We start from the raw sequence: 13,089 nt of genomic DNA, 5'->3' as shown, positions 1-13,089 counted from the left end.
TATTAGTTGTTCGCAGTTTGGCTTCTACCTCTTGCAACCTGATTATAACTGCTTTTCCCAAAGTCATCAGTGATTTCTAAACTGCTAAGCCTAGAGACCTGTTCCCAATACTCCTTCTGCTTGACCTCTCTGCTCTGGAGAATACCCTGTCCTCTGGAGTTTTGTGACATTGCTTTATCCTGATCTTTTTTTGACCTGTCTACTCTCTTGTTTTCATACTCATCTTTAGGATTTTAATTATCCATCCATATTCTAATGTCTTTATATAGCTATGCCCCATAATTTGGGGCATACTTCTCTTCTTTCACTTGATTTCTCAGAGATCTCATTGTCTCCCAAGGAGTCTTCCATTATCTCAATGAAGATGGCCTTCAACATCTCATCTTTCAGAGCTCAAACTCCACACCTGTAATTAACGTCTTTAAACATTCAGCTAATTATCCCACAGACATCTCAAACTCATTATTTCCAACATGGTAATTGTTATCTCCCCTCCCAATTCTCTCCCTCTTCTCAACACTCTCTTTTTCTTTCAATGTCATTCTATTAGTTATAAATATTTACAACCTAACATATATCCACAACTCTTCATTCACCCCACCCTCATAGCAAATTGGTTACCAGACTTTTGGAATTCTAATCCCTCTCCATTTTTATATAATGAGAATTACTCAACACTCAAATGACTATCATGCCCATAATGGACTTTAATTTCTCACTAGTCTCTTAATTGGTCGGTCACTTTACCTTAATTATGTGCGATAGTGCTGAGTCAGATACAATTGGACTCAACTTCAGACTCTTACTAACTGTGTAATCTGGGGTCATTGTACCTCACCAAGCCTCTTGTTTCCATTTATTTAAAATAAGGAATTTGGACTCAGTCTCCAAGGTTCCTTCTCGCTATGAGTTTATGATTCTATAATCTTATGAGCTTTCTCTAATTCATCTTCCAAATGGCTTCCAAATTGATCTTATTTGATCACAAATTCAATCAAGTTGCTCTCCACAAGACCCTTTATTTGGTTCCTTATTATTGCTGGAATGAAGTACTTTTTTTTTTTTGTTTGCTTGTAAAATGCGTCAGAAGGTAATTCCATTCTAGCTTTCCAGACTGATCTCATTGAAGAGACTATAAATCAATAGAGAATAGAGGAATTTAATTATCAAGGCTAAAGTTTGACAAATTAAGTCTTGAGGCTGGCACCCTGTTTTAAAAAAATAGGGGTTGTTAGCACATCAAAAATAATGTAGTTCATGTATTTGTTTTCTTCCATTTTGGATCACAAATGATTTTCACTAGAAATAAAGATAGAAGCAGAAAGATTCAGAAGTACAGGTTCCTTCTATGGGTAAATCTCATTATTAAATCCAACTATAGACATTCTTTCAAGATCATATTTGTCTTTTATGTGCCCTTTATTATTCCCTTTCAGCAATACCTATTTGCTACAGACCCTTCTATTTCCTTGATCCAGAATGAGGTGAGCTGTCCAGCATCTGATGTTGCAGGGGAAGTTGAAAGGTGGAATTAGATAGACATCTTGTCATAGGATCCTAGATATAGATCTGGAAGATCTAGATCATCCAATCCAGTGATGTCAAACTAACATAGGAATGGATCCCTACAGGCAGCTTACTGACTTAGAAAATCACAAATTAGCATTATCCACTTTTTATTGTATTTTAATTTATTTTGTCAAATATGTCTTCATTGCATTTAAATCTCCTTCTGGCTCCACTTAGGCAAGCTGGGAACTTGACATCTCAGATGTAATCTATCCTCCTTCATTTTATAAATTAATAAATGGAGACCAAGAGACATCAAATGTCATGTTCCAGGTCACACAGGTAATGCATGGCAGAACAGGGATTTGATGTAGTTCTCAGTCTCCAGATCCTTTTTTTCCTCTTCCACCATGATGCTTCCCTGGAATATATACCTGCCCATTAGAAATTGTGTTTAGTTGAACTCTTTTAGGCAATCAAGCCTTCTCTGTCTCCCCACACTCACACCAAGTAACTATCACCTCCAGGCAAATAATGAGATACACAGGATAAAATTAATATACATATATATATGCAAATACAAATGTGAGTAAAGCTTTATCACACTCCTTTACACAAAAAGGCACTTAAATAACAGGCATGTAGGCATGGATGATTAGCCTCCATCGATCCCACAGTGTGCTCAATCACATGAGCGAATTATCTCAGAGACACTTCAGGTCCCCCCCCACACACACACACTGAAAGTTTCCTAGTATATAGAACATTGAGATGATGCATGCTATGTATTATACTAAATGACATCTTAATCTTTTCAGGACCAAAGCACTTCCCAGAAAGTTAACAATGCTAAGAGGAGCCTTCCAGGCTATTGTTTCCCATAACCAGATAGCTAATTTATTGAAAAATGAATTGTATGCTGGTTCTCAACAGAATGATGTGATAATTTCTTTTTCTTTCTTTTTTCCTGAACTCTTTTTTTGTGTCCAGATTTCTTATGGGGCCTTTGATTTCCCAAGTAATTAAATTATCCACAAAGCTCAGAATGCCAATGAAGTCAGGAAGAAACCAGAGATGGCTGATTTCCCAAAGGAAACCTATCAGTTACCCATGATCAATGTACTTCCCTTTTCATCTCCCAGCGGATATGTACAGCCCATTCTTCCTTCGTAGGTCTAACACATGACATCAGAGTGGCTTAGCAATTAAGAAAAGAAGGATTTTGTGAGCTGTACAATCAGAGCTATCATTTTATCTCACCATTGAGGTCCATGGTCAGTCCATAAGGAAATTCCATTCAGTTTCCTTCTCCCAGGATTTCTAAGATACCACTCATTGGATTGAATGATATTCAATAGTCTATAGAGGAGAAGCATTTCAGTGGGGAATTAAGTTATGGGAGAACTCTTGCAGTTTCATCCACCTAGCTAGGTCTTGGGGTCTTATCCACCTTGGGAGACAGCCGGGCCCTAACTCACATTGATTCTGACTTCATGTACAATGCTCAGAGAAGGAGGACCACAATTGGAAGCCAGTAAAAACAATCATCAAGCCTTCCTATGATTAGAAACTGCTCCAGTTGAAGATTCCCTTCTAACTAAGAGTCCTAGCATCCATTCCTCTGAGACAGTAATTCATCTTTCTTAAGTTGCTTTTGCCCCATCATTCACTTGTTTTAAAACTTTCAATCATTTCCATTATTTATAGGGAGAATCCAAATATCCTTTGGCTGGTAGCATCTACATGATGATATAAGTTACCTTTCAACCTCATTTCTCATTGTTTTCCATTAACAAAACTCTTAGCCCCCACGAATATATATATTAGCTTTAAAGCATTACATGGAAGTTCCCCTTCCCTTTCCAGGAAAGTTTCTACCCAATCTACTTTGGCTTCCAAAAGTCTATTCATCCTTCAAAGCCTAGCTGAGCCCCATTTCCTGCCCCATGTTTTCCCCTTATCTCTCCAACCTTTAGTGGCTTCTCTCTTCTCTATACTCCTCATGGCACTAGCTGTCTGGATCACTCAGAATATTGAAACATTAATTGCTAAATTCTTTCATTTTAGTGGTGATAAATCAGTGGCCCAAATAGATTCAGTACCAAAGTCAATGTATAGTTGGTGGCAAAATCAGAAGGACAAATCATGTCTATTCAGGAAGTTACCTCCTGATGGTATTTATTAAAACTCGGTGCTCACAGCTTGTGTTTCTCCATAAACTAATATATCAAAAAGCATTTATTAAATGAAATTCTTTCCCAGGATTTGCCTATACTTTCCTTCTTCCCTAACTCAACTCTTCGGTGAATCAATTCACTTCTACATCTGAATCGCTTTCAACCTTGTCTTGTTATCAATCATGTCTTGCCAAACCTCAACACTGGATCCATCCCACCAGGAAACCCATCTGCTCTCATTCAAATTGAATTAAACAGATCTGAGCAAACCAAACTATGCTGATGGGGTCAGTTACAAATTTATGATACATGATCTCGACTAGTCCTTCACCAAAAGCATTTTTTTATGTCTCCCTGATCAGGTCATTTTCCCACACTCATCACAGAGGCTTTTACAAACATCTTTCTATCTACTCAAATCCCCCATAGCACCACTAATTCAAATCTTTCAGATAAACATTGTTCCCTATGCCTCAATTTAAAAAATTGTTATTTTTTGCACATATTAATAACTAATTATTGAATTGGAATAACATTTTTATGCTTCTTTGTCTAATAACTGTGGGAAATCCTGGACAAAGACTTACCCAGGATAATAACTAATCAAAAAGTAAAGAAATTCTAAATTTAGGGAATGGGTAGATTTCTTTTCATTATGGATAAGTAATATCCATAATATTGGATATATAATAAGCCAGATCTAGGAACATGGGGATGCTCCTTTTTTGTCAGAAATTGATAAGTCCTTTTCACCAAGATCTGGGTGATCCAAGACCCTCATTAGAATGAGCCCATATCTTATTATCAAATTTATTTTCTCATTAATTGTTAGAGTTGTTTACCATCCTCAGGAAAACTCATTTTTCCAATGGCATATAACTTGTGAGGCCCACCATAAGAATCTTTAGTATTGGAGAAAACCACCAATCTTTTTCATTAATAAAATGTTAGCATTGTTAATAAAGTGATTACTTATCCAGAAATGATGCATCTTAAACTTGTTAAACATCATATCAATAAAAATGAATGAGGTCATTCACCTTCTCATCTGTTCCTAATTGCACAGATCCTTCTCCGCATCTTTCCTTTCCTTAAACCTTATTTCATATAAAGAGAAAAGTCTTCAATTTGCTAGGGGGACCCTTGGTCCCACCTCCTTCCATTTTTCTAGCAGAATTTTCTCTTATATAATTTCTATTCTCTTTCATCTTCAATATCTTCCTATTTACTGGCTGCCTCCAGAAACACTTTTGTTTTCTTTATGCCTAAAAAGTCATTCCTTTGATCCTAGAATCCCCACTAACAGCTTTGCAATATCTTTCCAATACTTCATGCCTAAATTCCTTGAGAAAGTCATGCATATTAGGTGCTTCTCATTCTTCTAAACCCACTATGATTTGGCTTCCAATCTCCTCATTCCTCCAAAATGAATGAACAAAATGAAATTTGAAGAGGGGAGGGGCCAAGGGGATCAAGAAAGGTTTCTAGCAGAGATGGTAATGAGTTTAAACCATGAATGAAGCCAAATATTGTAAGAAATGGAGATCAGGTGGACATTCTAGGTATATGAGGAGGTCCGCAGAAAGGCAAGGAGACAGAGATGAAATGTCGATTTCACAGAGAAGCACAGAGGCCAATTTAGTCAAAATGCAGAATTATTGGGGGTGGCAGGTTAATGTTTAATATTACTGAAGAGATAAGAGGTACCCAAATTATAAAGAATTTTAAATACTGAATACAAGTTGTGCTTTAACCCTTAGGCAATAGGGAATCAATGAAGCTTCTTGAGCAGAAAAGTGCAATATGGGCTAAAAAGAGGGCTGGAACTTTGGAAATGTGTAATTGAAACAAGGATACTTACAGCAGGGTGCTCACTCAGTGTGACTGATGAGATAATGGTTCTCTAGTAATCATATATTTAGTACTTAATATGGTGATGTAATGGTTGTACAGGTGGCACATGCTCAGTGTGCTGTAGTGATGCAATTGTACTAGGGTATTTAAGGGATGAGAGGACTGGAGAGAGAGGCAGAGAGAGAGAGAAAAAGAGAGAGAGAAAGAGAGAATGTGTAAAAGAATGAGTGAGGAAAGTGTAAGAGTGAATGTGTGAGATTCACTCGATACTCAAGACTCAAGACTCAAGAATAAAGACTTCAGACTCTGCCCCTGACCATCCTTGTGGTAATTCTACTGCTAAGACCAAAGCCCATCCAGAGATCCTCCAGAAAGCTGGCCTGGACATTACAATGGGCAATATGGGGTTAGATTTTTTTTCTCTTGTCAAGAAAGAAGTCACTGACTCCTGTGCCTTTCTTTTTCTACCTAACATTCTAAATTAAGAATTGCCCCTTAGGAGAACTAATATCGGGGGGGGGGGGGCTTCTGCTGTCAACCAAAAGTTTTAATAGTAGATTTTTTGGTATCTATTGTAATTATAACACCTGCATCTTTCTCCTCTCATTCCTTCCTTCCCAGAGTATCATCCCTTATTTAACAAATTAGATAAAAGAGGGGAAATCAAGTTAATCAACATACTGAAAAAAATCAGACTTAAAATATAATATTCCACCTTTAACTTTTGTTTCTTCAAAGAAGCAGAAAGAGGTGCTTTCCTATACAGAAGTGAATATGAGAGGAATAGGTTGGAGATGTTAGCTTGTTGTTTTTCAAATGTATAATGTTCTTTTTAATCATTCATCTGAAAAAGAAAAGAATAAATGAGAGCAAAATCTTCCTTGCTGTGCTTAAGCTACCCAGCTGCCTTCTGAAATGTCCCAAATGACATCATATCATCAGTGTTAAGAGACAAATTGACTCTTTATCCTTTGGGACAGTCCCCAAATTTGTCTGCTGTGCTTCTACTTCAGGAACTTGGGTGGCTTCAAGAAATGTTAGACGAGAAAGCATGAAAGAAATTAAAAATAAAAACAGTAAAGAGAAAAGAGAATCAATTCAGAACAGAATGGCTTCGAAGATCATTTTAGAGAACAGTGGAGGAAAGTGATCATCTCCCAATAGCTTCCAGCATAGATCCTCTGACCACTTCGTGACCCAAGAAAATCATATCAAGTTTATCTTTTCCATAGAGGCCATCAAATTTCGATGACCCCATAAGTGTCTGTCTTTACCCTCTGAATGATGGACTAGTATTTGCTTAAGATACTTCAAAAGAATTTCTTTTTCTTTTTTCTGAGGCAATTGGAGTTGTGACTTGCCCAGGGTCACACAGCTAGGAAGTGTTAAGTGTCTGAGACCAGATTTGAACTCAGGTCCTCCTGACTTCAGGGCTGGGGCTCTATCCACTGCACCACCTAGCTGCCCCAAGAATTTCTTACTTGCAAAGACTTCCCCGAAATTCTGGTGGGACTGAGTACTACAAATAGATGTCTTGGCTCTTTAGACAACTCTAGAAGAAGATTGACTAAACAAAGAGGTTTTGGTCATAGAAGGATCCTCCACATAACTATAATTATAAGTCTAACTGCCAAACTTTTTTCAACCAAATAATCTATGACTGCTGATTAATCAAATACTTTTTATGCCAGGTATTTTACTGCATCCTAAAGGTCCAAGTTCAAAGGTTAAAACAATCCCTGCCTTCATTGAGCTTACATTCTTATTCAGGAATGAGTTGGCAATCTGATTAATGCTGTGACTGACCATGCATTTAAAAGAGATATTTATGGAGCAGATAGTACATTTCAATTAGTAGTAAGTGAATCTACATGTTAAATATATCATATTTATCATTTACATTTTATACATTATAATACACAGAAGCAAGCATGGATAGAGAGACCTTTGAATCCAGGAATACTGCTCTGGGTCTGACACATACCAGATGTGTGACCCTGGAAAAGTCATTTAATCTCTCAGTGTCCTATGGCAGCTCTGTAAGGCTATCATATTAAACAAGCTTCTTCTGTGATGGAAGTGCCCTAGAACAATGATGGGATCATGCATCTGGATCACTCTCCCCCCCTTCCCCAAATACAGCCTCTGCCATGTAAATGTACTATTGAGATGCTTATATGGATATCTTGGAATGTTGACTCTATTCAAATATTTATTTTGAACCACATATTTTCCTTTGAATAACAAACATTTATAAGTGTTGTTTTAAGTGACTATTTTCTACAAACCTAAAAAGTTATTAATATGTACAGTCTTCTCTTCTGTCAAATTATTTTTGAAATCATCCTAAATTTTCTTAATTTCCATATTATCCTTTCCTCTGGATAAGAGTAAAATTACTATAATTGGTTGAGAGCTTTCCTTGAGTTTAGAACCTCGAAATTGTTGAATAAACATAGAAAGGAGTATGATATAAGGAAAGCAAATGTGAGAGGCACCTAAATGGGAAGTTATTTTTTCACATTAAGATTAAAATCTATCCATTATACTTGCTTTTGGGTGATCACCATATAAGAAAAGCACAATAACAACTTTGAAAATATTCCACTGACATGCAAGCTTCTCTCTCCCTCCCTCCCCTTCCGTCCCCTTCCCTCGCTCTGTCTTCTCCTCTCTCTCTCTCTCTCTCTTCTCTCTCTCTCTTTCTCTCTCTCTCTCTCCCTCTCTGTCACATAAACAAACACACATTGATTTGACACTCTGAGGACTGAATATAAAGCAAAAACACCCCACACCCTAAAAGAAATGGAAATGACATGTAGACAAAGAGAACAAAAAATATATATACAGAATGTACCTGTTAGTGGGGAGATGAAACACCCCATTTATTTGCAAAGTAATAAAAAGTAGGTGGGTAACTTTTTTTTTTTTTGGGGGGGGCTGGCAAATGGAAGGGAACCAGAAAGGTCTTATGCAGAAAGTGGTAATTGAGCTGAGCCTGGAAGGGAACTAGACAATCTGAAGTGAAGATGGGGAAGGAATACATTCCAGGAAAGGGTAATAGACTGTGGAAAGATTTCAAGAAAGGAAATGCAATAATTGTGTTTGGAGAATCACACATATTCCAGTTTGGCCAAAATATGAAGTTTATAAGGGTGAGTAATGTCAAATAAGTCTAGGAAGGGAGCTATATTTGAATGGACTTTAAATGCTAGAGAAAAGTTTATAGTTTATCTCAAAGGTTATAGAGACCCAGTGGATCTTTGGGACCAGGGAAGCAGTTTCAGTAGACCAATGTTTTTGAAATGTCACTTTTACACTGAAGGAAGGAAGGTTGAATTGGAGAGAAAAGAAACTGGAGGCAAGAATCCCAAGTAGCAATAGGTGAAAAAGAGCAGTTACCTGAATTTGGGTAATGGCCATTCTAGAAAGAAGAAGAGGATGGATTAAGAGGTGTTGGGAAAGCAAAAATTAAAGAAACTTGCACGTTGCATAGATATGGGGAAGGATATTGAGCTATATAAATAACGAATGGTACTGAGATCAACACAAAAGTCACATTAAGTAACTGGGAGCATACTGGAGTCTTTGACAGAAATAGAGATTGAGCCATTGAAATTTTCAAGCCAATCTCAATTGGCTTGGAAGATAAAGATAATGGATATAACTTTGGACATATCAACTTTAAGATGCCTTTGGTACTTTCTGTAGGCAGTTGGGGATATAAGAATAAAGCTCAGGATATTGTTAGAACTGGATTGTATAATTTGGTATGATCTGCATAGAGGCATTAAGCCTATGGGAATTGATGGACTTAAAGGAGAGGGGGAGAAGTAAGAAGTAAGAAGAGAGCTGAGAATCATCTTGGAGTGTAACCACAGTTAGCATTTGGTATCCAAAAAATGATCAAGGAAAGGAGACCAAGACATCCCACAAGTAGTAGAGCAAAGGGAAAGCAGTGTCATCAAAATACCAAAAAAGGAACAGGATCCAAGAGGAGAGGATGATCAATATTGCTAAATGCTGTAGGGAAGTCAAAATAAAAGAGGAATGAATGGATAAAAGCTAGTGGATTTTGCCAGTAAGTGCCGGTGGTATAAATGGAGATATAAATTTGACTCTAGTAATGAGATCAGAAGACAGATTATAAAAGGTTAAACAATGAGTGAGATGGTTAACATGTTGGTTAGTTTTGGTAAAAACAACCACTATATATGTGTGTGTGTGTGTGTGTGTGTGTGTGTGTGTGTGTATAAATTTATTTTAAAATTATAGCTTATTGTGCAGGTGGATAAGGAAAACACAATTAAAAACGATATCATATAAAACCAAAATAAGTCAAATATTAATATTTTAAATGAGTGAGAATAATATTGAATTAACCTAGAGATATTTTCTAAAATTATATATTTGAAACATAGAAGAGCTATAGGATGAAAGCTTGAAAGCTTGAGAGGATGTAGGTACAGTATTTTTTTAAGAGAATGGAGCAGACTTAGATTTGTAGGAAACAGGGAAGGAGTCAGTAGATAGGGAAAGAATAAAGACTGAAGAATGAGAGGAGAGGAACAGGGCATCAATTTACTGGAGGATAAGGGAGGGGCAAGCTATCAAGGAAGCATGTAGAAAGGTTGGCCTTGGCAAGGAAATGGGCCACCTTTTCATTACACACTAAAAGAAGGGAGGAGAGCTGTGCACTCCATTGTATTTTCAAAGCCATAATGCTGGTAATTTACAGCTCTGATACATTAGATTGATTTATGACCTTTCCTTGGCAATTATGCAGTAATTATCATTGAAGTGATTATGGAGTTACCAGGCAGGAAATGTAATTTGTCAAGAAGTTTTGAACAGTAACTTGTCACCAAAGCTCTTGCCACTGATAAAGACTCTTCCTAAGTGTTGTCTTTAAAATGAAGACTCGGAAAATCATCAATTAAGTTAGACCACGGGAACATAAATTTATTGAAAGTTGGTGCAGGAAGGCTGGGTGCTTGGTCTGGAAAAAGGAAGAGTGGGGGTGGGAGTGGAGATTGCTAGTTGCCTTTATGTGTCTGAAGCAGAATAAGACTGGTTCTGTCTGGCTCTGGAGAGCAAATCTGAGAGTGATGGGTGAAAAGAGAACAATTTAAGCTTTACTAAGGTCCAGCTTCCCAACAGTGAGAGCTGGTTAAAAGGAAGAGATGTTGTCCCTAGAGTGAGGAGCCATCTTACTGGTAAGCTAAGACAGCAAGGAGGTACCTTCATGGTCAGTCTACAAGCAAAGTTTGCTAGCTTCTGACCACTAGATCATGGAATCACAGAATCATAAAATTAAAAAGAACCTCAATGGTCAAATAGTCCCTAATACAAATCTCCCCCACCCCCAAGGAGGGGTTATCCAGTCAGGAGCTCCCACTACCTTTCCAGGTAATCAATTCAACTTCTGCTCATCTCTAAGGGAATGGTTGGATGCACAGTTGGATAAGACCAATTATCTTTGGAGTTTCTACCCAATATTCATAGTTGTGACCTTCAGAGATGAGCAGAACAAAACCAGTCCCTCTCCTCCCATATGTCAGCACTTTAAAGTACATCCTAAGAATGCAGCTCATTGAAGGTAGGGCTGGTTTGGGTTTGAGTCTTGGATTCCATCTCCTATTATAATCAGTATTGATTGTGATACAGTGAGTATCAATCAATGATTATCAAATTGAATTGAAAGAAATCAATTATGAAGAAATATGTTTGATGATGACATAAGGTTTCTTTCAGAAAAATTCTATAAAAATCAATGGAGGAAAATATAAAGGGAAAATAAATAAAACCTGATTGTCATAGGTATGGAGAAGAAGCAAGCCTACATCCATATATCTGAATATGCATATTGCTTAACCCAACCAAAAACAATCCCTCTCTCTATATAGAGTTATACATTAATTCAAATTTATTCAATTCGTTAGATCCTGGCAAATGGAACTCAAACATATTCTTTCCCCTAGCAATACAGAGTTCCCTATTTGTCATCTGGGTTGGAGTAAAATGAGATTCTGTTAGCATTCTCTTAGATACTTTGGAGGAGGTTCTGAGAACCCAATTGAAGGAAAATTTTTCATGACTTCAATTGCAAGGGGAAAAAATGAATAGGGGGTGGAGGATCAGGAGAGCAAGTGAAGTCATTCTTTGGAACCCAGCCACCATGATGAGGTCTTGGCTCTCATTCCCTAAAGTGGGAGAGCAGGTCACTACAAAACCCTTCCATCCCTGCCTCCACAGGTCCTTAGGGAATATGAGCTGCAGGGCTGACCAAAGATGACCATGGTTAGCACAGAAGATATCCATCTGCCTTGAGGGTTCAAAAAATTCCCAGAAGCATTGATGGAACATATTAAAAACTCAGTATTTCTATTGGGCAAAAAGAACAAAGGAAGAAAGATTATGTAGGCTTTAGTCTCTGTTTCAGGATACTGGGAAAAACCTGCCCTTGGAGCCCCATTCAACGTGCCACAGAATCCAAAACATATCAGAAAGGAAGAAATACATCAACAGCTGCTGAGCTAAGAATGGCAAAAGCTGCAGCTTTGTTCTTGATATACATCCCCAGATCAGAAAAGTGAAAGGTGTTCATTACCAGCCAGGAAAATGGAGTCACCATCACCATTATCATCACAGCATTAAGAAGCTGTGATTTCACAGACCTCTGCCAATGCAGAACCCAGCTGCTCTATGACTCTTATCCTTATAGACTTTTGTGAGGCTCTGAGTGATGACATGATGTTCCCAACATCACAAAGGACTGGCAGGGTCAGGATTTGAATCCACTTTGCTTCTGGTGTAGCATTCTATCCACTGTTCCAGACTGCATCAGGGATGGAACCATGTGTAGTAAATAAGATAAGGTAGTTGAGAGTCAAACAAAATGGCTGCCATAAAGGATAAATATGTCAGCTGATTCCATCATTCTCCCATTTAACCAATTTCAAAACTTTGATGTCCTCTTTGGCTTTTCTTTTTCCCCTCTTTCTGAATCTCCCCAAAACACATTCTATCTCTAAAATTAAAACTTACCTTGAGTCAGTTACCAATTCTTACTTATTATTTCTCTAAAATCTCTCTTACAAAAAAGCTTATGAATTACTCCGTTTCTTTGAGTAATATTTCAGTTATTCTAGTTCAAACCCTCACTATCTGCAATTGTTCCTCTCAAGTAATAATAATTCTTTACACAGTACTCACTGTTTTATTTCAGGTTTTTTGTTTGTTGGTCCATTGGTTGCTTTTTTTTTTTACTTCTTTGCTGCATTTGACATTTCTGGACATCCTCTCTTTCCTGAATCCTTTCTCCTTTATAATTTTTCCTAACACTGTTCTCTTTTAATTCTCTTGCTACCTGTATGACCATACTTTCTCAATCTTTTTGATTGGTTTACTCTCCATCACATGTCCCCTCCTTGTGGGTATACAACTAGCTATTGTCCTAGATCATCTTTTTTTCTCTCTCTAGAGAAATATCATCTCTATGCAAATGAATCCCAGATCTATATATTCAACTTCAGTTTCCTTTTTGAGT

At 37.3% G+C, this 13,089-nt stretch overlaps 1 protein-coding gene across 1 annotated transcript in view; it reads right to left on the bottom strand.

Moving 5' to 3' along the window:
* Positions 1–13,089, bottom strand: part of CACNA2D3 (calcium voltage-gated channel auxiliary subunit alpha2delta 3) — a 1,010,949-nt gene that overhangs the window by 632,772 nt on the left and 365,088 nt on the right. The gene's annotated exons all lie outside the window — the stretch shown is intronic.

The sequence above is a fragment of the Sarcophilus harrisii genome, chromosome 1 (genome assembly GCF_902635505.1).
Source record: "Sarcophilus harrisii chromosome 1, mSarHar1.11, whole genome shotgun sequence".
Classification (NCBI taxonomy): Eukaryota; Metazoa; Chordata; class Mammalia; order Dasyuromorphia; family Dasyuridae; genus Sarcophilus; species Sarcophilus harrisii.
This window is presented reverse-complemented; position numbering and strand designations above follow the sequence as displayed.